The 25,274-nt window shown below is 43.3% G+C and overlaps 1 protein-coding gene across 2 annotated transcripts in view; it reads left to right on the top strand.

Moving 5' to 3' along the window:
• The first annotated feature begins 935 nt into the window (after positions 1-935).
• peak1 (pseudopodium-enriched atypical kinase 1) overlaps positions 936-25,274 on the top strand; it is a 74,876-nt gene continuing 50,537 nt past the window's right edge. For both annotated transcript variants that reach the window (XM_072386275.1, XM_072386274.1), the window contains exons 1-2: positions 936-1,134; positions 14,839-14,947. The gene's annotated coding sequence lies outside the window, so the exon portion shown is untranslated. The remainder of the gene's footprint in view (positions 1,135-14,838; positions 14,948-25,274) is intronic.

Below are 25,274 nucleotides of genomic sequence, written 5' to 3'. Positions count from 1 at the left end.
GCTGTGACGTTTACGCAGGAGGTGCATTTTCTTTCTTTAAAACAGTATTGACTTGGGATTGAAAAGTGAGCCTGTTGTTGACACGAATGTCCAGATATTTATCCTGCTGTACCGCCTCTGATCATTGATCACCACTGGGGGAGATGGACATCTTATCCACTCTCTTTATCTCTCTTGGACACATACTTTAATTCCTTGAATTAATGTGCATTCTAAACAGATGCTGACATGGTGCCGACCCCTTGGGGCCCCCAGGCTTGCGTCTGAATTGACTTGGACCAAACATTTCTAGATGGGAAGTCTGTAAAACAACCACAAAGGGATGCAAAGACATAAACAAAAACAAAAATGAACACAAAAGATAACCATAAAGAGGCACATAGTTGACCAAAGAGGCTAAATGACCACATAAAGACAAAACATTACCACTGTGAGGAGCAAAATGACTGCACAGAGACACTAAACCCACACGAGGAGGGGGACTCTTCCAATTCTTGCTGCGAAATGACCACAAATTGCCACAGAAAAAGACTACAAAGGCACACAAAACAACCATCAAGTGAACGACAACGCATCTGCCTCGTTTGCAGTTGTTTAGATTGGTTGAAGGGTGTGGGGCTTTTACAAGTTTATGCCTAGGGGCCCGTTGTCCCATGATCCTTCTGTGGTTGAGAGTATTCTGTGAAGTTTAGAAAGGTCTGCCAGCTGTAAAATAAATTAGGTCAAGTAAAATAGTGATCTCAATAGAAAGTGTCTGCTTTATTTCATGGAGCAGACTGTAGCATGTATCTCATAATGTAATATCCAAGCAGAAAAGCACAGCTTGTCACTGGTACAGTCAGTTTGGCGTCCCTTGTAAATTGCGCGTTCCCGCGCCTCTCTGGCCAGCCCAGTATCCCCGGTGCGCTCGCTCTCGCGGAAGGCTGGTGAAAAAAAAAACAAAAAAAACTGCAGCGGCTGTTGCTGGAGCCACGCAGTGAGGAGCCGTGTTCGAAAAATCTATGTCTCAGCCGAGAGTTGAGCTCCACACGCTTGGATTTTCGTTCTTCTCGTCGAGGACGACGCTGTCCAAACCCGGATTTATGGCTGCTAAGAAGTGTTAGTACCGACGCGGAGACGTTCGGCGACTGAAAGGTATGAAAAAGTTAGCTCACGGTTTCTCTCTGCCTAATTGAAAGTGTCTCAGCCATAAGTCTCGTCAGTTTCTCTCAGCTGCCAAGTTCCAGTTTGTACAACTGGGGAATGCCGTGTCTTTGCGAAGAAGCTAGCGGCTCTGCGTTGGAACGTTAGCGCCAAATGTCAGTTATTTTGCACTCTGTGTTGAGGGATGTGAGGACAGCGGGGAGAAGTTTGCTAGCCGCTCGCGCGTTTCGCCGAGCTGCTTGACTGATAGCAAAGCTGCGTGCTGACTTCATAACCCTGCAACATTAACCGTTGCTGTCATAACTTGAGCGAGCGAGGTGGGAAATGTTGGGGTACAGCTCAGCTTGGTTTAAGAATGGGGGAAAAAATAAAAGGTGCTGCTTGTGTGCTCTGAGTTAGTTCAGCGTTCGGTGACAAGCCCAAACCAAAACCCAACTTTGTCCGTGTTTACAAAATGGGATAGACAGCGCCCGACTGACCGATGACCAAACCGGGGTCCTGCCGGGACCACAACGTGTCTGTTAAGAGGTTGGCAGATTGTTTTAATTTCCACGATACATCATCGTCCCGAATTGTTGATGTATTTAAGGTGATAAACGGGGACAAGTGAAAAGACGATGGCGTATTAGTGTGCGAGTTATGTGCGGATTTATGACATGATCTCTGTAAGTGACATGTGTGACGCAAGTATGTAATGATATCACCGATGTTATAATACTTATAACAAGCTATTCACGCAGAACGCCAGAGTGGAACATGTGTTACAAGTTTTTACATTAGTTGGCTGCTGTGAATACTTATGCTTATATGTGAGCTTTGTTGTGAGTATGGAATGTGTCCTCTCTTGTAAATCATCACTTAAATTACAGCCCGGAGCACTGGCTATCACACAGAATGCAACAGATATGTCATATTTGATTGATTGATTTACTTCCTTTACTTACTGATTATTACCACCTGACAGGGGAGATGGAGCATCGAGGCCATTACAGCAAACAGCAGATATTCAATGTTGAAGCAGACCTGGCCGCCCGACAGTTTGAGGTCTGAAGAGAATAGTTGCTGACTGTTGGAGGTGATATTATTGTCATTCATTACGCACGAGGACCAGGTCCTGATCTCAAAGTATGGTCCGCTGCACCAGTCATTAGCTGTGGACATGTGGCGTGGAGGACCTCAGTGATATAAAAAGAAACCAAACTGCATCGTTTTTTCATCTGTAATTTTAAGCACCAGGCTTGAGGTCAGTGAATGTCTAAGTGCATTATTGCACTCAGCCTTGGCCCATTCAAAAAAAACAAAAAAAACACACTCTGTTGCTCCTGATAAATGAGCTCCTCTTTGTGCACAAACCATACTATTCGGCTCTTGTTTTTACTTGCTCCTTCCTCGTGTTTTGATTGCTCCTCCTGAACTGACAGAGTCAACAACTTAGGTTGTCTGTCGTTGCTGCTTCTTTACCTGTGCACAGAAGGCAGGAATGGGGGCTGGGGGGGCTGTTTGAAGACATTTCAGAGTTGCCTCCTGGGATGCGTGTCCCAAGACGCATGTGCAACAACTATTTGTTGGATCGTTTCCTACATTTCTGAGTTGGGGAAAATACCTTGCATTCTTGTGGCCAGCAACAGGATGACAGTGTTTGTGGTTATCTTGGTCTTTGTTTTTCTCAGTGCTTTTTTTTTTATTATTCACAGTGTGTTTTACTGATAGAGCAGAAGCCTGACAGGTGTAGGATGCATGCTGAAGTGATCAGAACATTTCATGACATTTGTTAAAGGATTCTTACTTGCCATTCATGTCTGTGTTTGCCCATCACACTTGTTCAAAGGGGTATTGATCTTGGAGATGCAGAAGGGGTGTGACTTAAATTACCTTTTCCCTTTACTCAAGTCTTTTTTTTTTTTTGTGAATGTCAGGGATGAGTCATCAAGCCAGACCCATATCTTGAAATAGCAGTGCAGTGAGATGTTCAAAACGTGTCCCTTCACACTGTGAACTGTGAGTGTTTAGCAGAAAGATCCATGACCCCGAGCTTTACCTGAACTGAGGCTTAGCACGTTTTTTTTTTCATCAAAGTCGACATCAGTCACAGTTGTCATAAAAACAAACGTCTGTGTCATCGTTTTTAATGTTCAAGCAGATGTGAAAATCTCAGGTTCCCAATTGGGGTGGATTAATTTGAGATTATTTGTCATTCAGTCAGGGCAGGTTCAATACGTCCCTGCAGCAGCAAGTGGAAGAATCTTTATCCTCGGAGTGGTGTAAAACAGCAAGTTCAACACAGCCAGGTTTTTTTTTGTTGTTGTTGTTCTTGGCAAGAACTACAACTTTGGTTCTGATCTTTCCTCAGTCATTATCCGCCCAAAAAAAAGACTTCCGAGTTAACACGCCTGTTCCTCTCTGGTAATTCGCACGTGCCAAAAAGAGGCGGGTCAGCACAGCGTCGGTATGCGCTCGCACACATCAAGCTGGCGTTGTGGATTCAGTCGAGAGATGGCAGATCGCCGATCAGAATAATTGGGGTCTTTGCCACCTTATTTTTGTGGATAAATCCCTCTTTGAAGTATGACCAGACATTGAGACTTTTATATGCATTTAGTCTTTGCTTTGCTTAAGATTCCAGGGTAGAGATGAGGTGTGTATATATATATATATATATATATATATATATATACCTAAGCATCAGGAACCCCGATTTGTGGTCAGATGTTAATGTCCATGGTCCACATGTTCCCTGGTATGTCGTAAAAATCCCATTTGAGACCATCCATCCATCCATTTTCTTTACCCGCTTAATCCATTTTAGGGTTGCGGCCATTTGAGACCAACTACCTTTATATTCCGATGATATTCATTTGTTAAATTCCCAGCCTCATGAATAGCGAGGATTCGTTGTTTAATGTATTCCCACCCAGGGACCGTCAATTCCCTGAGCTGAGAATCCTGGCAACTTTTTTAATTGAATGCAAATTTCAGGCGAAAAGGGGCTAATTTTTGGTTAGAATCATTAATTATTTCTTAGATTAAATTCTGGAAAGATGCTATGTTATCATGATTAAATTAAGAGATTGAGATATTTGAGCAAAACTCACCAAACACCATTTAAGTTTAAGTTAAGTTTAAGGTTTGATAATTAAGTTTATGTCTCTTATTTGACAGTCTGACTTTTGTTCAGCGTCAATCAAGCATTGTCAGCATTCCTGCAAATGTCAGGTTTAGCTTCAGTTGTTGACAACATTTAAATGTCCTCAGCCTGACTTTGCTGGAAACGATAGATCTCTTTTTTATTTTTTTATTTTGTCCCAGACTCTGAACATTACCTGGTCCCAAGCAGGTTATTTGTTCATCTTAAGTCACCACGGTGATCTAGTTTAAGAGAGTTAATGTTAAGCTAATAATCTTGCTTCATATAACACTCTACTGATGTTATTTATTTGTTGCTGTTGTCTTTTTTTTCACAGACGCATAGGATTTTGTTAAAGATTCGTAGATAAATAATCTTTCAGATTGCATGTTTACTGTGTGACCTTTCAGCTTGTTACAGAAATACACAGAAAGCTGTGTTCCAGTTCAGAATCACTGCAGCTTGGGCTAATAAGGTAGCACTGAATGTTTAAACAGCATTATTCACGAGCAGGATGATGGCATTGACACAGTCAGTTCAGCTTCCATATTTACGTTTAACTAAACTAGAATAGTTTGAACGTCAGACTCCATTTTATTGTTGGTGTACAACACACATGATGGTTTCCCCATCATCTGAATTTCAAAGAAGCATAATTCAGCTTTGAATAAATGTATTAGCTTATATTCATTTGCATGTATTAGTTTACCACAGGGATGTGGAATTATGCACTCCTCTGCTAGACTTCTTAGACAAAACCCTTTTGTGAATTTAAAATGGGGTTTAAGTCGTGCTGGTGGAAAGATTCAGCAGATTTTTCCTCGTGTCACTTCTGCTTGCCGTATTCGCGTTCGTTCATTAGAGCTCGCTGATTCGCCGTCAGATCACTTGCAGCCCGAGATGAAAGGCGGTGTGTTGTCTCAACAGAAATAGGAATCCATATTTAGCTGGACTGTTTGCAAAGAATTCAGTGGTGTACTGTAAAAAAATAAAAAATCTGTATTTTTTTTTGTAGGTGAAGTAATAAATGTGTGCAGATGGGCTCTGAAACGGATCATTGACAAAGTGTCATGTGACACCATGACCCCAAATCTGCCCTTTCGCCCCTAGCCAGGGCTTTACCAAAGTAACAGGTGTGAGCTATAGGTTAAGGGCCACACACACACACACGCACACACACACACACACACACACACATATGCACACACAGCTGTATCAGAGCATTAATGCTGCCAGATTCACGTCTTATTTCTCCTCATTCATATTTCTGTTCCTGGTTATGAGGTCCCAGGGTGTTGGATTTAAATAGACTCGATCTGCCTCTACTTTCTGTAAACATGTCATTTCCCGCCACTCTGTGTTCCAACTTTGTGACATTCGCTTTAAGGCTCATCATAACCGTGCCATCAATAAGCCAGCAGATTGATCCGTTGTAAAGATAATCACTAATTGCAGTGCAGTACAAAGTAGCTTATACTATCTTAACCTCTGGGCATTACCTGAGTGAAACAAACATTAATAGATCAGTAATATTACCATAATGCTCAGCAGGTCAGCATGGTTACGTGCACGGTGGAGGGGAGCAACAGTTAGAGCTTGACTGTGGAATTTAGTCAGACCGCCGTCCTTTTCCCAGTCTGTAGTTTCCTTTTCAGAATTATTCTGGTCTTCTTGTAACCAAGACAAAGCTGAAGCTTCATTTTTGGTTTCATCACACACTTTGTACTGCTGTCAGACAATAACAGCGCACCGACCAAATATCAGTTTAATGCCAATTGAGTCATGCAGGTGGGAAGATGTCAGAACAAATTAAAGTTAGCCACTGGACCCCAGAAGTCACCCGCGTGACATTTTCAATGTGGGTCACATGACTGTGTTGTGGGATGATCAAGAGCGTTCAGTGTTGGAAGACGCTCTGTTGATGAAGGCAACGACATATTATATCAGTCAGATTATCTACGCCTGGCAGGATATTTAATCTCCTAGAGACTTTACATTATTGTCTCTGTTTGTATGTGAGACTATCTGTGTGCTCATATGCATACATTAGTCTACAGCATTCATAACGTTGGCCAAGATTTGTTCCTGCGTGAGATTTTAGAAAAAAACAAACAGCATCTGATATACGCTCAGCAGTCCGTTGTGTTCTCTTTGTTTTTCTCTTTTTATTCTGAGGTTGAGTTGCACGTATTCATGCCGCTAATCTGGACTCCGCCGGCGTTGCCGTTTGCGTTGCCGTTCCATTTATTCACTGTTTGAAATAGTTTTCGTGACCTTTTTAGAGGAATGTTGACTTTGTAAACATTTGTGATTATCTGGGAAACCCAAGGCTTTGGCTTCGCTGATAAGCTCTTTAGTTAGATTCTGACCTTGGAAATGGAAGTCTAATGAGCTATTAGCAGAGTTGAGTTGTTTGTCGGTGCAGCATTGTGTATATGAAATTAGAACTCAGTCAAGTAGGTGGCTTGAAATACTTGTGTTAGTGTTATTTTTCATTCCTTAGTTAGAAAAAGTAATTTATGATTACGTTTTTGACAAAAAATGCTTGTTTTATCGTTATGCCACAGCCGTTCCTCCCTGCATCCAAATGGGGGTCACAAGAGGTTAAATACCTTTAGCAGCTCAAGTCGTCTTTGTTTAGCTCTTACATCTGACTCAAGCATAGGTTATGACTCTAATGACTTTTCTCTGGCTAAATGCTGGCTGCAGCTACTCGGGCCCTGTCTAACCCTGTCCTTTCGCTCAGACGTGTGATTTAGAAGTGTGGCTCCTTCTCCCAGGTCTGCCAGAGTTCAGCTATTCCACGTATCCCAAACTGACTTCATGAGCTAAAGCTGCCGCGCTCGGTGATTTAATGATGTCAGATAGTCTGCTGTTTGAGCGCGGATAGACTCTTCCTGCCACCGTCCTGCACTGTCCTGCGAGGTTCATAAAACAAAGCTTGAACCAGGGCCAGTAGCGACGTTGGACTTTTTCATTGTCGATGTCTTCCAGACTTCTCACCTGTCTCTCAGCTCGTAAAAAGCACTACGATGCCTTGTTAATGTCTACTTAATAGATGACTGATGGGGGTCGCGTCAGAGAGGACACCAGCTGTTGCTCGTGATGGTCAGTGGATAAATTCAGGGACAATAACGCAGCAGAACGGAGAATGAATGCTCATTCATTCCAGCAGCACATAGATGGCTTGAGATGGGGGCCTCGGTCATGGACAAGAACAGCTTACTCACATTATTCAGACTTTTCGTAACCGTGATTGAATATTAGGGTCTTGACAGTTTTTTTTAAATTTATTTTTATTTATTTCTTCACACGCTCAAGTAAGCTGTCCGACCCTGAAAGCAGAGGCTTTATTTGAGGGATTCCCTCCAGTCTGCTCCAGCTACGTTGCATTCCAGGCATGATGTGTTCTGTTATTTCTCAGGCTGCCACCGACTAACAGACTGGGAGCGGTAAGTGGTGCTGTTAGCAAAAATCGAGACAGCCCAAAGCTCTTTGCTGGAATAGTTGCTTTTTAAAGAGAAGTTGGAAAGCTAAACTAAATAAATTTGCTGTTTCGGCCAAACAAATCTTCACCTTTTTAAATAGATACGCTCACAGATTCCTGCTTGCAAAGACCAAATTCGGTGTATTCATAGAAAACATTAAAAAAAAATCTCCTCTTTTGTTCTCTTTTTTTTGATTCAAGCCTTTATGAGAATGTCTCCTGGTCTAACATTTGCTAGTTTGCGAGGCTTGTGCTCATGAGCTGCTCTTAAGATTGTTTATCTGCACAAGTGACAGGTCAAAATCAGATGGATTCTCCTACTGAAAGTCTGACAGGGTATAACCTCTGTTCACACTCAGCTTAGCATCAGGGCCAAAAACAAAATTCTTTCTAAGCGATGTGCTAACATTGTATCAAATTAGAGTTTGAATTCCAGTGTTTTCATACTCTTGTGGATATCTGACCTCAGTCTCCAAACAGCAATATATGAGCCATGCAGTAACTTTGTTAATAAAGTTGCTCAATGCTTTTTTTTTTCTCTCTTTCTGCCATTTCCAGCAGAGAACCCCGCTGTATTTTCTTAGTTTTTGGTAACAGAGTATGTAAGAGATTAGGCCAGCATTCTTTTTTTGATAACGAGGAAGTGTAGAAACGGTGCCTAAATGAAATGTTCTCCTTCGTAGTTTTGCAATCCTAGTTCACAATCCCTCTGTTAGTCTTTTCTGCCAGGAGGTAGAAAGGAAGATGGCCAAAAAGGAAAAAAAAAGGGGGCTAACAATGTTGTGGGAGATGAAAAATCCCCAGATGAATCTGGTTTCCAGTTTCATTGAGCAGCAGAATGCCCTCCGGCGGTGTCCCACGGTTCTGAGTTCCTGGTGATTAAATCTGGGTGTGGACGGACATTAGGGTTGGGAACCTTGGGCAATCTCGCAATTTGATTTCAAATCTCAGTGTCACGATGGAGTTCATAAATGATTTGCAATTCAGTGCGATCATCCTGAACGCAAATAAAAAAAGGAGGGGCGCTCTGTCTGTGTCCCAGACCACTGGATCCTGTGCTCTGTCCACTCAGCTGCAAAGAAAATATCACGACAAGTTCTGAGGGTCATGTCTGAGAGACGGGTGTGTGAGGTTATGGGACTTTTTTTCACGCAAGTCTGTTTTGCTGTGCACTTTATGCACAAACAAGGTTGTTCATTTGAAAGATGGCACCAGCTCTCGTCTTGGTTATGTCACCGGTGAAGTCAATGAATCCCAAAAGCAATGGGATTTTTCTGCCCTTTTTTTTAAGATGGACTTCAAGATATAACAGCTTGTGAGGTGAGAATAGCTGCGCCCATATCCCCATAAGGATAAGGGGTAAAGCAAATGACTAAATTTGAAATGCATCAAAAAGATTTTTTTAATACTTAAGGGACATGCAGTTATATGCCTTAGAGCTCACCTGGGCTCACCTTGCTTGTCCTCACTGTGTCCTCAACCCCTGCTCTAACACTGTTTGTCAGCTTTGCCTTTTGATTTAAGAGGCTGTTGCTGCAGTTTGGCCCAGTGGCTACTTCTCTACCGGATTTACTTCCTCTGATAGACCGGCTCCTTTACTCTGGACAAATGCTACTAAACTAGTCGGCAGAAATTCTCTTGACAAACGCTGTCAGGGAAACTGAAGGCCTTTCTCTGACCCCGTCCGTCCTCCTTTTTTCACGCAGAATTATGGACCGGAGCTCCGAACTATGTTGGTCAAAATTTAAAAAAATGTGCTACAAGATCCCTACTTCTGCTACCTTATATGGTCGGATAATCTCTCCTCGCTGGATTTTGTCTTCTGTGATGCATTTGTTTGAGTTGAGGCGAAACATTTTCGAGTGACTGTAGCGACAGTTATTGCCAAAACAACTCTGACTCGTTGAAACGTGTCGAAAAGCTTTGTAGCTCACTAAGTCTGTGGGACTCACCCGGCATCTTAAAATAACCCGCGACATGTTGGGCTGAAAGCTCTCAGACATACATGGCTGCATGGTTGTGTTTATCATTGTGGTGAACCTGAGCTACAGTGTAAGCTTGGGTGAAGGCTGCTTACATACCTCAATACCGTCTTGTTAATCAAGCTGATGCCAAGATGTGCTACGGTGGGATTTTGGAGGCCCTAACCCTCCCAAATGAGTGTCAGGCTCGGTAAGATTCCATCTTTCCCAGATTCTGCAGGAACACTGAGAGTAAATTACATTTGGAATTAAGTTAAATTGAGGGCAATGCAAAAGCTGCACAGCTGGAACAGCAGATTTACTGGGGAGGAGAGGACCAGTTCAAGGCTTGCTGGATTTCTCTCTTGGCATTCCAAAGGTGGTAAAGACATTATGTAACACTAACGGGGAAAATGTCTCCCAGCATCCACCGCTTGTAAATAAACATCCACTGCCTGACCTTCCCTGACACAGCAAGACTGTTTTCCACAAATAATCCTGTTGGTGCTGCTCAAATTAAATTTGCAGACTCACCCCGTTTTCAAGTCACCCAGCTGAGTGAGAGCACTTCTCAGGTTACCTAACTAATAGACAGTCTTTTCGCTCTCTGTCACACTACACACACACACACACACACACACTCGCACAGCTCACCCACCCTGTGATCTCATTAGCAATAATAGCGCGAGTCCTATCTTTCTAACTCCTCCCTGACTGTGTTTGTGCTCGCTGTTTGGTGCATGACATGATCTGAATCACACCGAGATGAGAGTGGCAAGAAAACAAACGCTCTCATTTCCTCAGACCCTGGCTCAGAGTCCCAAGCCATACCACAACCATATCAGGGCTGCAGGCCAGTGTGGGGAGGCCCTGACTAAACGTCCACAGTGGATGAGACGGGTGTGACGCGTCTGTCTGAGAATGGTGTGAAAGAGGAAAGAAGACGAGAGAAAATGATGGATTTTTATGTTTGACCGGACTGTTTGCTTTTGAAACTTCAATGTGAGTCTGTGACTGTGATATTCAGAGGGTGTCCTGCCCAGATATTGGCACCGAGCCACTAAAAAAGAGTAGGAGGAGGTGGGAGGGCTGCGATTCAGAGGTCTGTTGACTGACAGGAACAGGGGCTGTGCACAAACTAGCCAGCGAGCGTGATGATGGTAAACAAGACCGCAGCACAACAAGCTCCGTTATTCAGTTCACAATATAGGTCTGGACTCAGAACCGGGTCAGCGAATAGTAAGATTAAAGTGAAAATTTGATGTTGACTGTTACAAATTGGCTTCCCCTTTGATTTTTTTTTCTCTGCTGCTGTTAAGAAACCATTTGTTCAAGATGTTTTTCTTCCCCAAAGAGCAGATAAGATCTGAATATAGAAGAAATTCATGCGTTCAATTACTCTGGCGTGCATATTTCTGCCTCATGCCAGCACACAGTCCTCTTTTCTGGGCCAATATTGAGTCGATCACCTGCACCGACATGTGATGAAGGCTCTGCAGATATCATCGGTGTTTTTAAAAAAAAACAAAGTGGCTGTCAACAGGATTAAAGCTTTCAGTTTGGGTTGGGCAAGAGGCGGTTTCTTGTTTTAAAAAAAAAAAGAACAAAAATCTATGGTCTGTGGTTAGAATTTGGTAAATGACTTACGGTGGAGCGTGCTTTACATTTGAAGTGAAATAAAAGTGGTTGCTGGTTTTCACTTTATAAAACTGGGGAATCAAAGCAGGGAGGAAAATACCCGAGTGTTTGATTGGCGAGTGGGCCGCTGTGTTTGGATGGAGCATTCCTTTGCAGAGTACATTTCAAAGAGACGGCTCGTTGGATTTGACTTTCTTTTACACTCTTGACTCTGTTTGATTTACTTAATTTCCTCGGTCGACACCCGATACAGTTGTTTCAGCCGGCTCAAGTCAAGTCACCTACATTTACATTTAAGAACTATTAAAGTCAACCCTGAGAGTTGGAATACATTGTAACATGGTTAATTCAAAGACTCAATACACGAGAAGCTTTTGTTCTTTACTTAGATGCCTTAGATGGGGCATACTGTTGATAAAGTTGCCAATTTCTAGATTTGATTTCTTGTCGTTCCCAGTTTGAGCTTTACTTCTTAGTGATGGGGAAGATATGCAGCACAAGTCCCCGACTGGGAGTAAAACACCTTCATAACAGTGTGACGGTGGTCTTTGTCTGTGAAGCAGAATTTGAGGCTTACGTTAGGGATGTTGACTTCAGTTGTGTGCGACCGGACTCCGCACTCTGACCACAGCACAGTTCAGGGTTGTGATGAACAGAAAAGAAGTGAATCAAGCTCCTCGTGGAGTCTCAGCTGGCTCCTGAGTGTCAGCAATCACTCCCGTTCGAACGGTCACTTGTAATTCTGTCACAACCGGTCCTCCTTCTTCTTTGTGCCGACTGGAGATTTGAGAGCGGGGTGAGTCTGCAGACCTGCAATTAGTGCCAACCATAAACAACTGGAATCCCACTGAGCACTGCCACGGGTGGCTGCCCTCACCACGACAATCTGGAGTTTCCCTTTCGTCTCATATGTGTCAGATGTAGGGCCAACTGCCCACCCTGGGATTTGAACAGCATGCCCACTGAGGGGGGGGGGGGGTAAAAGAAATGTGTTTCAATACTGCTGAAGGAAGAAAAAGGAAGTATGTGTTGTAAAAACTGTGATTAAGAAAAGGGGAGCAGAGGGGGCTTGTTAGGTAACCTCGCACTCTTTTTCTGGCCTGCAGAATCATGTTTAAATATAGTGTCTGATGCTATCTAAAAGTGATGCAAGAATTTGGCTCTTGTGTCAGATCTGCTGCTTTTTCTGCCCTGGCTCCAGATGCACAGTGATGACATCATGGCTGACATACGACTGGGTCGCTCTCCATTCCAGTCATTTGTACAGATGTTTGAGATTTCAGGCCTCCTCTTTCATGAATGTTAGATCCACTCATTCTGTTGCCAGAGTTGACTTTACCTCTCTTTTGTTTGTCTATCAGAGGATTGTCGAATGCTTTCTGAATCTCTCTCTCTTTAGTCTGGAAAACCCACCTTTCCAGGCATTTGAAAATGTCACGATGGAGTTTCTGTCGTCTTGGGAACAGGGTCTCGGCTCCACGGACCAATCGGCTGCCCTTCCTGTGGCTTTCCAGACTGTTTAGCTTGGACGCCACATCTGTGCACCTCATCCACAAACAAGAATGTTCATTTCAAAGATTGCACCGTCTCTATTCTTGCATGTTTGTGTCATTTTTTCGACTGGAAGGATACTTTATTTACAAGCAGTTGTGAAGGGTTTTCTCAAAGGTGAAAAAAAGGAATTTACCCCCCCCCCCCAAAAAGCATTTTGTCCAGATAAGACTATTTACTTTGTGAATAAGTGGTTGAATCGCTTTGTCATGGTTTGGTGTGAACGGAATCTTTAAAATCGTAAGCTTCCAGTCAAATACTGTAATCTCATAAGTGGTTTCAGGGCTAGTATAATGGAAAGTCTTTGGTTCAGCCTCTGTTGAGCTTGGCATGTTTTCTTACCCGTTGGGATCTTAGAGTTTTGCTTCAGTTGAAGATCAAACGCCTCGTTTCCAAAGCTCAAGTCGTAACCTTTAAAATCCTCCCAACTGCAGTGTATTGGCACGTTGACGCTGACTTTCACTTTTGGTCTCAGAGTGATCATTTGCCAAACTTTATGCACGAAAGATGTCCATCACACTGTCATAACAACAGCTTGTAAACCAGGAGCGCCTGTGGAGTCATGATTGTACAGGCGCTGTTCTCGGAGCGGGTGCAAACTGCAGGCGTGCTGCTGGGATGCTATAAAACAGTTTGCCTTGCGCGCTCAGCTCTGTCTGTGCCGATTACCGCCGCTTAACTTCCATAAAAACACGAGGTGCTGGTCAGCTGTTTGCCTCCTTAAGGCTACTGTGTTGCTCTGCTAATTGGAGACCCAGGAAGGAAGTGGTCAAGGCTAAAGCCAGGAGTAAAAACGAAGCCCGCGGGGGACACTTAGCCCAGATTTTTGGAGGATTTTGGACTTAACTTGAGTTCAAACTGAAAGTGTTCAACTTATATTGGGTGCTTCTATCTCTTATGCACCCACACATGAAAGCATGACTCCATTGTCTTGTTCCACCTTCAGAAATGTGGGTATTATGTCTGTTGATTGATCTAAAGTTCACTTTATTTGATTGTTACAAAAACATTTAAGAATCTTGGAAAAATACTTAGAGGCTTGATTGCTAATAGAAATAACAGTTAAGTCTATAAAAACTCACCAAACACATGTGGGTGAAAATATTTAAATGCAGCCAACTGGCACACCTGGATATGTTCTCACAGACTCATTCTGTTCACCTCCCTCCGCCCGCCTGCCCAGTGGAAACTAATATTAGTTTTGGTTTATATATGAAAGACTGAGTCGTGTTTAGCAAGTGGTACCTCTTCTAGCTAAAAAATCAAGTTTTGAGTGTAAACAGAGTCCTCACCTCTAAGCCCTTGACTCTAATCGTTTCGAGCCACTCGCTGAGCTCTGAACTAACAATTCCTTATATAGCTTGTTTTCCTGCTGGAGCAGACTACAGTATAAGGGGGTGAAAGCAGAATGCCATGCCTGTGGCCATGAATTTAGGGCAGGGGAGTGGTTCATGTCTAATTTCTGTTGACTCACTGCCTTTAATGAGAAGTGGGATGTTTTCAGAGAATGGTTTTGGAATAGCTCGTTAGTCTGTTGGCATTATTAATGCACGCTGGCTCTTTGGCAGGGTGATCGGACTGCTTATGAAGATCATCGTACATGAAGAGGGAGCGGTCTGTGTTTCAGTCAGCCACAGCCTCAGCTCTGTTCCTAGCGGAGACGCACTGGCCCCAAACTATTCGTGATGGTTTCAGAATGAACTGCCAGATCATTTCAAGATAATGTGTGACAATCTTTTTTGCATCTCGCGGTGTTTACAGAAATATACGGCAAAGTTCTGCGCACAGTTTGTCATTTCATATATGTATGTAGGAAAAGAAATGCAATTATTTTCACAAACTTGCTTCCCTGCATGTCAGAAGTTGGAGCTCGCAGGTGACGGTGGCATTAAGCCGACATCTGTCATCTTATCTCTTGCTTTCCTTGTCTGCAGAGAAATCGGCTGCAGCCTGAATAAGCCCCGTGGCGCCGTCTGAAACAGCGAGTTTGAGCACTGTCAGCCTGAGAATACTGGAGACAACAGGGAGACACTTACCTGGCAGGTGAGCTAAGTCACAAGTCACAAGTATTCTTTTTATTAAACATTTGATCACACGGTTCTCTGGATGTTAATCACAAGGAGCCATGTTTCCTTTGTCATGTGTCATGGTTTCATGCCAGCATTCTCTCTGAGCTATAACTTTAATTCTACTTTTTAATACTCTCGTTTCTTCCCCCCTCTTTGTTTTTCTTCTTCACTAAGAGCTTTGGGAGAGTTGGGGAACCATGACTGATGCTCAATTGTACAAACAGATCGCTGCACCAGACACGCGGCTCATTGCGATTCCTTTGACTCCACTTGATATTTGCTTTAATCTTCATCTGTTACCCACAGGGTTTGTCATGCTTTCACAGGCAGACTAAAAGGCCCGTGCACTTCAGTTTTACCTCTGCTACGCAGGCTGATGTTTGATGGCTCTTTGCCTTGAGAGCTAGATGAGTCAGATTTCTCAAACAGATGAACAGCCTTGCCCTGTAAATTTGGCTTATGTGGATAAGGGTGTGTTTGTCTGTGACTTAGTGTTGGTCTTTGCAGAACGCAGCTGTATTTGAGCGACGTCTACCTGACATAAGAGGCCCGACGTGCATAGCATTGTGATCACATAAAGGGAAAGTTCAAGAGTGTGTCAGTGTCTTATTCATGATGATTGAATTGATTTGGAGGGATTTCTTTTACATAATGAAGTAATCTGTTCTTTTTGGGAAAGATTTTATTCCTTCATGACTTCATGTGTGTTGGTATTTCAAAGGTGTGACCTCACACGACACAGAATCAAACCAGAAGTAAGGAATTCTATGAGATTCTCCCTCTTGCAAGATAATCAGTGAAGATCTCTGATCTAATATGCTGAAAAGCTACTTTCCTTCTGGTTGAATGTACGAGCATTGTTTGCCTGCTGTCCAACAGCTCGTAGAGGAGGTGTATGAGAAATGAACATTAACATGGTGCAGGGACTAATGAAAGAAAGAAAACTCACTTATTTTCTCTAACAAACGTGCATCGCTTCTCTTGTTCTTCTAAACCTGAAACTACAACCAAAAGTAGCAGCTTGTTTAATTAGATCTATCATTACCGTACTGCTGGTGGCTGAAGTTGTGCATCTAAAGTTACGGCAGCCTCTGAGGCTCAAACTGAGTGAAAAGCGTTTTTTTTGTGTTTTTTTTCAAATGATAGAAATATTTAATTTGTTTTTAACAGCATATTTTAGCATGTGAAGGTAACTGGAACGTATAAAGTCTTATTAGTCTGGGTTCCTTTTAAGCAAGAATAGCTTGATTTCTGGTAGTGTTTGCAGAACTCATATAGTTTTATGGTTTTATGGTTTTAAACACTGGATGTGTGACTGGGTGGTGTCGCTTATCAGGGACCATTTCATTAGAAATAATGCTATCCATCCAGGCTATCAGCTGTCCCTTTGAAAATTGCTTGATTGTGATATATTTAGGGCAGTGAGAACATATGTGAAATATAATGAAGGCCCTGTAATGGCCTCTTGATGCTGGCTCCAGAAAGAGGCCCCCTCCCAATGTTTTAGTGTTTCCACAACAAGCAAAGCTTTGGAAAGGTAACATCTTTTCTTATTTTGGCAACAGTTTAATTTTTTTTGGATCTTGGATTTTTTTCATTAAAAATATACTTTAAGAGTCTTTAGGAGGGAGGAGCAATTGATTGAGAGCAGATTTCTCATGAAATCTTCTAGTTTGTCTCTATAGTCCTATTCACTGGAAAAACAGGGCCGAGATGGCGGCCAGTGGTGCGTGCAGAGGGTTCATGCGGCCTCTTTGGAAACCTGCTATTGTGACATCGCACTCAAATTTCATCAAAGAGTCAACTGGGACCATGTCTAATACAATGCTCTTCAAAACCAAAGCTAAAACTTTCCCCACCTTGAGACTGGGACTGTATTAGATCTCAGACAGATAGTGCACTTAATAGGCAGGACGCATGAACCCAAAGATCCCTTTCCTAACATAAGGGATTAATGTTTGACCCTGTATTTAGTTAAAGAATCGGTTGCCTGCTTTAAAATAGTCATTTAAGATCATTAATCTGAGGCATAAGCCTAACTTGCACAAAGGATTCGTGTATAACTGTTAAGTTAGTTTAATTTCAGCTGAAGAATCAGTGTCTGCTGAATTCTTCTTGAGTTCATATTTAGGTTTTATCGCATTTATATTTTCTGTTTTTAGTGCGCGTCATAAGCCAAGAGCTACTTTTTAGCCACTGTTCAGTGTCTGAGTTCTCAGGAAGTCGATGTATATTGACTGGCTGTATACATTACATGTAAAGATCCATCAAGATGACACATTGTTGCCTGGTAGAGGCTCTTAAAGTTGCTCTACTTATTGATTGTTGCATTTCCGCTTTGTGATTGCCCAAACTAAATAGATTAAAAGGCGTCCTGTGCTTTTTACCTCTATAGTTACGGTTTGACATTTGTTACTAAAAGTGTGTTTGTCAGCTATCCTTAACAGCAAATGATGTCAAGCTTTCCTGTTGTGATCCATGTGATAAGGCTCAAGTTAATTATGCCACAGAACGAATCTAGCTTTACAGGAAGAGGTTGTGTGAAAGGTGAAAGAGAAGGACCTGGTCTGTCCTTGAAGGCCATCGCGTCAATGAAGACAAAGTCAGCGGCGATCAATGAATTAGTGGGAGTCCCATCGCACTCCTGGTCTGCCTTCCAGTCTCTGATGTTTGCCCCACTAAGTGGCGCGTGGAAGCAAGCAGCTGTTGGAGTTCCCATCAGGGCACATCAGAAAGCAGAAATGGATTTTAAAAAGAGTCCCAGATGTCTGAGACATCAATATGAAATGATGTATGGCTCAGCTCAGCGCTCCATTTCTTCAGCTGATATTCAGAGTTAACCTCCGGGGGATACGCTGATGACTCACAGTATGATATTGCCACACTTTCTAATCATGACAAATATTGAGTCAGGCCGTTATTATCAAAGAATTGTCACAAAGATGTGACACTTTGGGGACACTGTACACAGTCCCCGAAGTGAAACATTTTCCTTTTGAGGGCAACTCTTTGAGAAATGCCAGTTTTTCGAGTGGCTCAGAACCCTCTGGTCACTTTTCTTTGCCGTCACCTGCCGGTGGAACAAAGGTCGAGGGGAAAAAAAATGGGGTCGGGTTTATCTTTTTCTCCATACAGCAGAAGCGGGTGGCAGTTTCCCATAAATTGCACCGAGCTGCGACTCTCCACTGCCTGCTACAGTTACCCCAGGCCTGTTTCTGCATAGCTATGGCAGGAATGCGCCATTGCATGAGAAGAGGTCATCATTCCTCATGGCTTGCCATGGCTCTCCCCAGTACTTAGTCAAGGTTGCCAAGATATGGACATGCTTTCCCACACGTAACCTTGCTCACTTTTATCAATGAGGACTGTAGATATTTATTTTGTCGGGGGCTTATCTGTGTTTTCTTCAGGTTCTTTAGATTGTGTAGGAGTTGTTGTAAGTGACCTTGCGTATTCCGTCTCCGTCATGTGGGATTAGAAGTTACAGATGATTTTCAGTGTAATGTTTGAGTATTAAAGCATCTGAAGGCATTCACTGTTCGCTTTGGTGGAATGAAAGACGCAAGAGCCACAGGTGAAGCGTATCGGTGTCATATTTGTGTGCGTCTTACAGATCATGCTGGTGTCATTTAGTGAAATGTTTATATTGTGATGAAATGGGTAAGTCACATGTGTACGTGAGGTTTGGTTTGACCTTTGGTTGCTTAGTTCCTGTTTCCTGTGCAGGCGAACGGTTTATTGTTTGATTGTAATTTGAAGGATTAATAAGCCACCATTGAAAGTGTCCTCACCTCCTGCATCACTGTGCGGTACCATGCATCCTCTGCCCACAGACTGGAGCGCATCGTGTAAACAGCCAGCCGTCTAACATGCCCAGAACAGGAGCCCGTGTGTGTTCTGCACGATGGCCGATCCAGGCAGAGGGCTAGTGTGGGAGACCCATCACACCCAGCTCACTCCCTGTTTATAACCCTCCCATCGGGCCGCAGGTTCAGGTCTATCAAGACCAAAACCACCAGACACCTGAACAGATTCCCCCCCCACGCCATCACCCTTCTAAGCAAACCATACTGGTCACCCCTCACCATTCCCAAAGACAGTTGAAATAACAGTAGCACTCTCCCCCATCTTTTCTACAATATTATCCCTGCCAAAGATCTTGCACATATTTCCGGTCATATCATTCTGTATTTTTATTTGTATTCAGGTCACCTTCTTTTTACTTGTCCTGTTAACTGTTATTGAATGTCCTGTGGCGCTCTTACACCAGGTCAAATTCCTGTGTACGTTGTACATTTGGCGAATAAAGAGATTCTGATTCTGATAACCACAGTAATGCCGCGTGCAGTATTAGCTTCAGAACATCAGTTCCAGAGCTGGGTTAGTGTCAGCCGTCTGCCGAAGGAAATTGAGTGCTACTTTCACGATCAACTTCTGATCTAAAGTTAATTATTGAATTAAAAAGAAATACTCTTTGAATAATTAGATGGGAAATGACGCATCGGGACAGCTGCCAGTCAGTAGTCGTCGTGTCGAGTTGTGGCCACTCCTGGAATGTTCTTTGTCGCAGCTGAGCTGAAGAAGCCTCTGACTAAACGCACTTTAATCACTGTGTTATGCAGAGAATGCACAGCATTGTCCATTATGTTAAGCAGCTTTCGCAACATTCTTCTTTGGCTAGTCGGTTCCACGGGGCTGCAGAGCATTTCCTACCTCAGAGCCCGCCTTGTTTCTCAGTCTGTTCAGTGTCTTTGAGTTACTGGCTCTGATGGCTGCAGACATTTCCAGGATATGCAGCATCTTACTGAAAGCATCGAGGAACCCAAGCTTCCTTAAAAAGTAGAGTCTTCTCTGTCCCTTCTTATAGACGGCCATAGTTTTGCCTTTCGAGCTCAGCCTGTTGTCCAGGTTACCTGTTATGGGGCAGTCCTGCAGAAATCCAAATATCTTTCAGTATACTTTCTGTTGCTCTCAGATCAGGTTAGAAATAGACGGGGACAGTCCCTGACTTTAGAATAAAGAGCTTCTTACTTCACTTACTGTCATATAATCTGTGTGTCGGATTTATTGGCGACTAGTCTGGCAGAAGACTTTTAACTAGATCTGCACCAAACGCTTCAGTCTGGACACCAATTGTGCCCCTGTGCGGCTTGTGCTTTAAGGATTTGGACTTACAGCAACATCAGATCATTTTAAAGGAGGTGTATCTGTTTTTGAATTGCTCCCAGTTAGCAAACATGGAAGAACGTCCCTGTTGTATCCATTTAGCTAGTTTTAGCTCCGATCTTTTTGAGTTTTCTTTGATTCTTTGAACCAGACGTGCCGTTTTAAAACGACATACCGATACAGTAGACGAAGCCGCCTCTTTTTGGTCAGTATGAGTCAGCAAAGGTGAGCAGTAGTGGTGCACCTGGAGCCATTGCCTATATTGTCCTCGCTGCTCTTGTTTCTGAAAACCGTTTAATCACACATCATAAATCAACACAAAGAAGCAGCTGCCTCGGCTGTCTTCACATGAATGTAAAACTCTGACTCTGCGTGGATTTAGTCTCAGAAGACCGAGCTGTACAGCTACTGTAGAATTCCGCTCTTGCCATATTTGCACCCAGCCGAATGAAAATGCTGGTTCAGACCAGCGTAACTTGTGACCGTTCTCATGATGTTGGCCAGTGAGACACTTCTGTCGTTTACCCTCGTCTTGTTGCGATGCCTCCCGCCTCACACCCTGTCCACCCCTCCCTCTTCAGTGGGTTTTTTCAGCTGTGTTTACTTGCCAGCTGTACGAGACTTAAAAGGTGGGTCGAATGCCTTCCTCTGTGCGAGACCTCTGACGTCCGTCATGGCTTAACGTCAATCTTTGCCTTCGACTGGGTGCAAAGATGCCATTCCTGGGCTCCTGTGCATGTCCAGAACAGGTTTTTGTCAAAGAAAGTGCAAAATTCTCAGTTATTCAATGTTTATTTCAGAATGAGAATGGTATATTGGCCGTAATGGTAGCTTCAAATAAAATCCAAACATTAAGAATATTTATGATGGTTATTTAAGAAAATGTGCTAGAATTGAGTTTTCAATAGAAATACAGTGAGAGGAGATTGGTAAAGAAACGATGCACATAGCTGTAAGTAATTAGGTGGTAATACTGTCGAAGCGAGGAGGCCGACCTCCTCCATCTCATGAAGTCTGCAGGGAATGGAAAGATTGAAAGTTGCACTGTCAGATACACTCTTTATGCTGACATTAGACTTTTCTCATATTACATATTTCTTAATGGCAAATAATGGAGGCCTCATGGTCTGCGAGCACGGAGCAGAAGTGTGTTTATCATACATTATTAATGAGTATGAAAATGGGCCTCGGAGCTAATGGGCGATCATTCTTCTGTAAGATGTTCAGAATGTTTGCTCCCCTCAGTCCTCTTCTTGGTCTTCACTCCACAGATGGCGACGGGGAGCCTCAAAAGGTTGGGCAGCACGTCTGCAGGGTCAGGGTTATGTTAATAAGAAAACATCTGTTCTCTGTCGTACTTTAACCCCGATTGCTCAACACAAGCTGAAATTCTCTGTAATTATTCCGATGCTCTGACATTTCCATCCAATCACGTGCACAGTGAGCTGGAACGATATTCCAGTTTATTTGGTTTGTTTTTAATTAGGTGCTTGGGTTCAACAAAGCCTGCTATGATCCAATAGAATCCCAGAAATGAATAATTTACTGCTAGTTTTAGTGGTTGTTGAATGTGAAGTTGACTTTAAGCCAAGTTACATGAATTAGAATGTTGTATTTTAAGGTTATTTTGTTTCCTCACATAAACGCCGGGCGACACAGAGGAGTGCGGCGTTTAACATGTGCAGTTAAAAAGGAGCTTACATGGCGTGGGGAACGTCCTGAAACAGCGTTTCAGTTTCAGCTATCATGACACGGCCAGTTAGATTTGCAGCAAAGATGGCGTCTGAAAAAGGCAGACGGGGAGCGTTGTGGTAGATTTTTACAGTCAAACTGTGTCGGTGGGAAAGAATGAGCGATGATTTAAGACGAGAAGATTATCCAGTCCAGTTCCTAACTTGTACCAGAAGGACTGCTTTACTTTTTCAAGCTTATTTGTGGGTTTTGCGGCTTTGTATACAAGATAATGTAAATGCACTCAAAAGGTCATCATGTTGTGCCTGTCATAGCATAACTCGCTACAAATTAGACACCTTTGTGTGAACAGTGGGTCATTTAAGATGGTTTAAATTGAGAAGACGAGAGATCTTTTATGTTAAAGTCTTCACCTGAAAAGACTGATCCACGGCTCATGGTGATGATCACCATCATTTTAGGATTATTGGGAATATAAATTCAAGGCTACGTGGGTGAAATGTTTCCGGTATGACAAGTTGAAAAGTGGAGTCCAGCTCATCGATTCTTCCGTCGCAGTGAATTGTTGGTGTTGAAAAGTGGGGCCATGCCAGCGGGTCCCAGTTAGTCGCCGTTTAAGCGAACGTTTCTGTCAACAAAAAGCTGAAAAAGGCCACAGCACGCGATCGAAGGATCTCTTGGAATCTAGGGGTAAACCGGACCCCAAAAACCTTTTCTGCTTCTGGAAAGACGAGGAGCTCCCGTGTGAAACTCTTCAATCACAGCTCATAAATGCAAATTTCTTTGATTCCCTCCAGTGTCACAAGGTAATAAGTTTCCATCGACAGATTGATTGTGTTTTTGTGTTGGAAAATGTTGAGTTGCCTCTTGCCAGAAGGCCTACGGAGCCAGATCTGTTTTCTGTTGCCAAATGGCCAAACTGAAATTGGATTTTGGAGCTGGGAGACGGGAGAGAACTTTAGAGGAGTGAGAAATCTCATTACCTGCTTCCACGCGGTCGTGGCTGCTGCCCACCAGAGGGGCATCAAGCTTTCATCCCGACTCTGATTGGGGCGAAAAATTCTGAACTCGCATCGCCACGGTTGTTATTTATGATTCCATCGTGTTTGGGTTCCATCGTGAAGATATTTTGTTGACTCGGGGATCGTCAAACTCTACAATGAGGAAGAAAACAGGGAGGATAGCTCTAACATGTGATGCACGCCACACTGGCACAGAGTCATACGTCACCGAAACCTTCACTCATGACTGGCAGATTGCTTCAAGATGCTCTGCTGTCCAGGAAATATGTCGGCAAATGTCAAATTCCAGTTAACTGGTCACATCTCTTCCATTTGCTTTATTATTGAATTATATCCAAAGTAAATCGTAGTGAGGGGAGTAGGGGAAGTAGTGAGGGGAAAAAGGGAGTTCTGCATTGGAAAAGAAGAAATCAACAATCATTTTACAATGTCACTGCAACCTTCTGAAAAGTAACTGGATTGAGGGTCTTAGAGATTCCCAGCCTTGGGTAATAGACTGATCCCCACAGTTCTCTGAGCTCAAACACGATTGCTTAGATCGTCTATATTGACCTTGTCTGGAAGCACTTGTATCATTTATCCAGGGGGAAATGGGCGGTGGAGGTGTGCAACTAAGATAAAGTAAAGTGAAAACTTTCTTTATCATAAAGAATAGTTCTGGAGTATTCATGAAGGATCGTAAAATGTCCACATTAAATCCGTCTAAAGGCCATGGGTTGCAGTTATGTGCAGCAGATCGTACGGTTTACTCAGATACTGCCTGGTTCTGCAGCCCCATCTTCTTCAAGGCTTATTCAAACCTTTTACTCTGACCTTTTTTCTTTTTTTTCCCCAGTATTAGAAAGAGTCGGTTTCACATCCCAGCCGGTCACATGGTGGCGCGCAGCGCTTTGAGCTCATGGTGACAGTCCAAAGGGTAAAACTCACAGCAGTCCATTTGCTCCGTTATTACGAACAACCCTGTCAGGTTGCAACGTGATACGGCTCTTTAAACCTTCATCTCCCAACCGTGGCTGCGGCTGGTTTGCTGCGTCCTGTCGCTGCTTGTCTCTCACAGGCTCAGCTGTCGGTGGAATGCGGGGCTGGTGGGCTCCAAATGTTTCTCGACAGACTGACAGAGGTGCACGAGCTTCGGCGTAGTGCAGCAGAGCATCTCTAACGAAGCGTTTGCACATTTCTCCTGCGTGTGTTGGCTCGTTGTGGGAAACCTGTCCTGCATGTTGCACATTATCTTGTTGTGTTTAATATAGTTTAATCTAATCCTCCCATAAAAGTAATATTAGTGCACTCTAGATATAGTGAGTGTCTAGTCTTCTTTTAAATAACTTCACACTCCTTCAAAGCGTAGCATTTTCCACCTCCCTTAGCTATCCTTTCTGACCTTTTTGGCATCTAATGTATCAGAACATCTGTCAGCATGGAGCTCTGCTTTCTGCAAACACGCAGTTCTGTTCCCATTCAGGATTATTACCTGGAGAATATTAGGAATCGGGCTTCAAAGAGCTCGTTTCATGCTGACGTCCTAAAAATAGAGCCGAGCGACACAAGACTGTAAACTCTGCAGGGGACGCCTCTGGTCACTGTTCTGATGATATCTGTGTGCGGTTGCGAGCGGTGCGGATGGATTTTGCCGTCTTGTGATGACTCGGTCATAATATCTGTAACTCTGATCATGAGGGGAAAGTATTCTGCTCTTAAAGAGCCATGTGACTTTTATAAGAAATCAGACACACCTTCTGACTGTGCTTCTGGAGTAACCGTCTGACTATATGAGCATCACATACACCTTTGTTGTTGTTCTCTCTATCTTAACAGAGTAAGCTTCTTTTGTCATTTCTTTGTTATTCTGTACAGTCCAAGCTGTCTGCCTCTGGTTCCTCTGCCTTTTTGCTGTGTGTCTCGGCCTTTCAGAGGGCCTTGAACAAGTTCTTATCATGTATTTTGTCTGTCAGAGGTCCTCAGAGACGTTCAGCAATCAGCCAAACGCAGGAAGCCAACATGAGCAGGCTATGCAGAGAGCGTTATTCTCCACTAACAATTATGACCCTTCGCTCTCTTTCCCGACATCCCCTCCCCTCGTTCACTTCTCCCAAGTACTGTTTTGTAGGAACTCTGTGTTTCAGCTTTTTTTTTTTTTTTTGTATCAGTTGCTTTCTAGAATGCGCTGCGGCCGTGAAAGCTGACCCAGAGGATGCACTTCCAGTGAACACAGCAGAGATTGCTCTCATATTCCAAAGCTGACAGCTTTTAGATGAGCCGAGTGTTCTGCTAATGTTCGAAAATGAGAGATTCTGCAGTCAATGAAAAGTCTGAAGAAATCGGGGCATTTGTCTTCAGATGATGACAGTTTGTTTACTCGCGTTTAAAGGATTTTTGTGCTTTGCAGCATTCTGACTGTACACATCCTCAGCATGGCTCGTC

The sequence above is a fragment of the Leuresthes tenuis genome, unplaced genomic scaffold, assembly GCF_036924035.1.
Source record: "Leuresthes tenuis unplaced genomic scaffold, fLeuTen1.0.hap1 SCAF_5, whole genome shotgun sequence".
NCBI lineage: Eukaryota > Metazoa > Chordata > Actinopteri > Atheriniformes > Atherinopsidae > Leuresthes > Leuresthes tenuis.
Note: the sequence above shows the minus strand (reverse complement) of the source record. Positions and strands in the feature narration are given on the sequence as shown.